This window comes from Capsicum annuum, chromosome 8 (assembly GCF_002878395.1).
Source record: "Capsicum annuum cultivar UCD-10X-F1 chromosome 8, UCD10Xv1.1, whole genome shotgun sequence".
NCBI classification, from domain to species: Eukaryota; Viridiplantae; Streptophyta; class Magnoliopsida; order Solanales; family Solanaceae; genus Capsicum; species Capsicum annuum.
In genome coordinates, this window is record NC_061118.1 from 167793622 (window position 1) to 167799372 (window position 5751).

General features: G+C 36.7%; 1 long non-coding RNA gene across 1 annotated transcript; it reads right to left on the minus strand.

Moving 5' to 3' along the window:
• Positions 1–1523: 1523 nt before the first annotated feature.
• LOC124886489 lies at positions 1524–3946 on the minus strand. Its single transcript, XR_007043785.1, has 2 exons — positions 2645–3946; positions 1524–2333 (listed from the first exon to the last, which is right to left on the minus strand). It is a non-coding gene; the product is annotated as an uncharacterized LOC124886489 (long non-coding RNA).
• Positions 3947–5751: the final 1805 nt, after the last annotated feature.

The following is a 5751-nucleotide window of genomic DNA, read 5'->3' on the forward strand; positions in this document are numbered from 1 at the left end:
TAAGTAATTCCCAAGTAATATACGAATAAAATTTGACCTAAAAAATTTGATCAAGTAGCAATAGTAGTGGTAACAACAATGTTCAACAACAAGAAGATGATGATGATGAACAAGAAGAGATGATAATGAAGAACAAGATGATGGTAATGAAGAAGATGATGAATAAAGCAACAACAACAATGAACAACAAAAATCACGAAGAGAGAGAAAACTTCAATAAATAAGAAGAGAGAGAAACATGCCTTTTTTTCCCTCCATTTCTAGTTATATTAGGTTTTACATTATATCAAAGTGTAAATTAAAAACTTGTGGATTATTTTCAAATTTTTCTTACTTTCTTAATCCTTAATAAAGTAATTGTCATCTCCACTCAATTATTAAGACTTGTATCAGCCACACTTCATTTTAAAACTTTTTTATCACTTAGAGTCCAAAGCCCCGTGTTTCTTGGAAGTTTAATGCTTTACCAAGTCATCAAAGAGGAAGAGAGAATAAATAATTAAATTAATCTGTATAGATTTAATAATCTGTTTTGCTGTAAACAAATCATTTAGCATCAAAGTACTGGCCAATCAGTATAGATGCTCAGGTGTCTGACCTTCTAACTTACTTCCTAGCTGAAGCAACCCCACACACCAAGTATTATTTCTTGGGCATTTCATATTGGATAAGTTCTTTTTTTCTTTTCTTTTTTTGTATATTGAATACAGTTTTTGGGCATTTGATTATTCACCAAGTCAATTAGAGAAAGAGAATAGATTATTGGACAATTCAGGCTGAAGTCGCAAAAACAGTAGACCGTCAGTTTCAAAATAAACCCATGGCGTTTAAATCTCATGATATCACTGCAATTTTGGTATCTTTCTTTACATAAATAAAATGAAAACAAGAAAGGGAATTTTGAACTCTTTCATGAGGGTAGAATCATTCAGAGTTGGACCAGACATCATAGCAGTAACAAAAACAGCAACTGAAATCTTTTCTGGATAGCTTTCCATGACCTGCCAATATATATATGGAGGATTTTGACATTAAAGAAGCACGTGTGAGTTCGAGTACTGTGATATTCTTGAGTGCAAGTTGGCAGGGGTGGATCCATTGGGCTGGGTGGGGTTTCCGGGAACCCAGTAAGTTTCGTACGGATCTAGTATTTATATATAGAAATCTAGTAAACATATAAGAATTATAAGTTGGGAATCCATAAACCGTGTGTTGTTGGTCTAGTGGAGTAAAGGGACCCTGGAACCGCCTCTGCAAGTTGGATATACATTGACTTTTGGAATGTATGATCTCATGAAAATAATTGCAACATGTTGTTGCTTAGATCCTTCTCTCTTACTGGAATTACTTAGAAGTTATATTATTGTGTCAATGTTCATGTACTGGAGATGTAATTAGGAAGGCACCATTTCACAAAACCCCTGACGCCAAGTGTAGAACATTGCAAAGATGATTCCCGTGTGGAACAGCAACGGGAATCTTTACAGAACGAACAAAAGACTGATTCAAAAATTTCACGCGTGGGAAGAAGGGTAATCTAATTTTATTTCAGTTACGCATTATTCATCATGAATATGTAATACAAGCTGGATTAAGATAATAAGATAGCTTGTCATTTGTTGGCAATATGCATAAGAAGAGTAAATAGTTGACCGGGCTTAGACATCATGGGCGCGTGATCAGATCCTGAAATCTCTTCCATCTGATCTGGTGGATTCTTTTCAATCATTAACTGTTGAAATTCCTTTGATAGAACTTTATCTTCAGCCGCCACAATATACGCTCGCCTAACTGATCCATACTTCTTGCTTGAAATAACTATCTCCTTTGATATGTCATCCAAATATGATCAACATTCATCGTTGATCCTTCAATTTTTATTTTATAATTCAAACATGTTACATTGTTATTAATAACAAACTGTGTAATCAATTGATCCAGGGTGCACACGTCCCAAAAACTGGTACAGTATCAAAAATACATGGGAAAGTTGAAGTGCAATTTTTAAAATTTATGTCAATATACTTTATTATTGAATATGAAACCACAGATCAAGAAGCTTGTCACTTGTGAGCAATGCGCAGAAGAAGAGAAAAAAGTTGTTGGGGATTAGCTATCATGGCCATGTGATCAGATCCCGAGATCTCTTCCACTTCATGTGGAGGGTTCTTTTCTATCATCCACTCTAGGATTTCCTTCTTTAGAGTTTTATCTTCAGCAGCCACGATGAATATTCGCCTAACTGTGCCGTACCGTTTGCTTGAAAGTACCATCTCCTTTGATATGTCTTCGTCACTGTATGGCCTTGTTAATGTTGTAGCCAACATCCAATCCTAACATTAAAAAGGAAAAAAAACAACTTAATTAGTTCAATGACGTTAGTGTTCTACTCGAATCAAGTACCATCTCAGCTAGTTTTTATGTATTATACTATTATTTATATATGATTGAAATTATATTTTATGTATATGCATATAGCAAACGTTGATCCCCTCGGATAGTTTGTGTGTTTAATCGAACATAGTGTAACACTCTTAACAAATAAGAAGAGGTTTTTTGGGACAATTTTCTGTTATATTGATTTAAAGGAAATTACAAGACAAATACTTAAATGAAACAAGAATTGAAAAGACGAGTTCACAACATTGTAGACTCCATTGACATGACCTGCAATTGAGATTTAGAATAGAGATGAGAAGAAGGAGGAAGAAAAAACAGAAGAGAGAAGGTGATGAAAGGGGAGAGAGAACCGGAGAGGAAGGTGAGAAAATTATCGGTAGTTAATTACCCTGTAGCTCTCCCTTGATTTTGTTATAAGTTCCCCTAACTTCATCTGAACCATAGGATCTCATTTATTCACAATTAATCCTGATCGTCCATGTGTTTTAATTTCCCAGCTCCTTCCAATTTAATTCTTTACTTAGCTAGTTCATTACATTCCCGCCACCTACAAACAAACCTTGTCCTCAAGGTTGATCAACAAAATCAGGGAACCTAGCTAGCAATTCATCATAGTCTTCCAAGGTTGAGTCTTCAGGGGGGTAGATTGGTCCTTTGAACCAACACCTTGACAGCGCCATTGCCTTTTTTCACCAATTGGCGTTGTAATATAGCTAGTGGTTTCACCAAGAACTGGCCATCTAAGCTGGTGGATGGTAGATTAGTTTGCATCATAACACGAGACCCCACTTTCTTATTGAGTAAAGAAACATGGAATACAGGATGTACACGAGAAGGGGCAGGTAGATCCAATTTATAAGCCACAAGACCAACCTTAGCTAACACTGTGAAAGGACCATAATATTTGGAGCTGAGCTTAAGGTTTCTTCTCAAAGATATGGAAGTCTGCCTGTACGGTTGGAGTTTGAGGAACACTTGATCACCCCCACAAATTCTCTCTCAGTTCTGTTCTGATCAGCGTAAACCTTCATCCTATTTTGAGCTTGAAAGAGATGGTCTTTCAGCAATTGTTGAAATTGTTGCCTCTGTATAATCATGTCATCTGCAACTGGTACTATAGAATCAAGCATGGGTCTAAGAGATATATGAGGCGGCGGATACCCATAGAGGGCCTCAAAAGGAGAATACTGCAGGCTGCAGTGATAGTTAGTGTTGTACCAAAATTTTGCTAAGGGAAACCATTGTTTCCATTGAACCGGCCTGCTAGATGTCATACATCTTAGATAAGTTTTAATACATCTATTAACTCTTTCAGTCTGTCCATCAATCTGGGGGTGATAGGCAGTACTGAACTTCAACTGAGTTCCCACCAACTTGAAAAACTCTTGCCAAAAATTGCTGAGAAAGATCTTATCTCTATCTGATATAATTGATTCAGGAAACCCATGTAGTGTATGAACTCTCTTAAGAAATTTCTAAGCCACCTGTAATGCAGTAAAAGGGTGTGAGAGTGTCATGAAATGGGAAAACTTTTTCATTCTGTCTATCACAACAAAAATAACATTCTTCCCTCTAGATTTTAAAAGTCCCTCTATAAAGTCTAAATTGATGTGCCTCCAAGTTTAGTCTGGTATCAACAAGGGTTGCAATAGGCCCGGATAATGTACATTTTTAGTTTTATTTCTTTCGCATATCTCACAACTGGATACATAAGAAACCACCATATCCTTCATTCCTGGCCAAAAGAATACCTGAGACAACCTTCTCAATGTACCTTGCAAACCAGAATGGCCTCCAATATCTGAGTCATGAAAGGTGTTGATTAATTGTTTCCTGAGATTTCCAGTAGGGCCTATCATGATTTTTCCTTTCCTCCTCAAAACCCCAGAAGTGTAGCTGTATAAAATAGGTCCTACAGTGCTCACAACATGCTGAGCAATGAGATCATAAAACTTTTTTACTCTTTCATAACTATTATGAATTTCTTGCATCTAAACCGGTAAGTTAGTGCTAATGGCTAAGAGTGTAGCAGTAGGCCTGACATTCATATCAAAATTTTCATCTCTTCTAGATAGGGCATCAGCAACCCTATTCTTAGTTCCTTTATTAAACTGAACTTCGTAATCTAACCCCAACAATTTTGTGAGAACTCTCTATTGAATGGCTGTGGTTACCCCTTGATCTAGTAAGTACTTAAGATTATGATGATCTGTCCTAATAATGAAATGCTTATATTGAAGGTAGTGTCTCCATTTATCCACAACATTTAGTAGATCCAAAAATTCTTTTTCATAAATAGATTTGCCCCCAATACTTAGGAGCTAAAACCTTGCTAAAGTAAGCAATACGTCTGCCTCATCGCATGAGCACTGCCCCAATTCCTATGTTGCAAGCATCAGTTTCAATAATAAACTCTTGAGAGTAATCTGGTAGTGCTATCACTGGTGTGCTGGACATAGCTAATTTGAGCTTCTTGAAAGCTTTATCAGCTGCCTGATCCTATTGAAAAGGATCCTTCTTGAGTAAGCTGGTAAATGGTCTGCAGATCAAGCCATAGTTTGAACATACTTTCTGTAATACCCTGTGATACCTATAAAACCTCGTAGGGCCTTCAATGTCTTAGGTGTAGGCCAGTCGAGCATAGCTTGTACCTTATTAGGGTCTGTGGACACCCCTTCTATAGTGATGATGTGGCCCAAGTATTCTACTTTAGATTGGCCAAATGAACACTTTGACCTCTTGGCCAGTAATGCTTGAGCCTGTAGAACCTGAAATACATCTTCCAAGTGTTGCAAATGATCAGTAAGATTTGAGCTATAAATTAAAATATCATCAAAGAATACTAGAACAAATTTTTTGAGGTAAGGTTGGAAAACATGGTTCATAAGTGCTTGGAAGGTAGCTGGTGCATTAGTGAGACCAAATGGCATGAATTTGAACTCATAATGGCCTATGTGAGTCTGAAATTTTGTCTTGTGTACATCCTCAGGCTTCATTCTAATCTAATGACAGCCTTCTCTCAAATCCACCTTTGAAAAAATTACTGCACCATGAAGTTCATCTAACAAATTATCAACAATTGGAATAGGACACTTGTCCTTCACTGTGATTTCATTTAACCCCCTGTAGTCTACATAAAATCTCCAAGTCCCATCCTTCTTTTTCACCAACAACGCAGGAGAAGAAAAAGGAGACTAACTATGTTGGATGATCCCAGAGTGTAACATTTCCTTGACTTTCTTCTCTAATTCTTCTTTATGAAAATGGTTGTACCCATAGGATATTAAACTTACTGGTAATGCTCCTGGTTTCAAAGGAATGGCATGATCTCTTAGCCTAATTAGTGGTAAA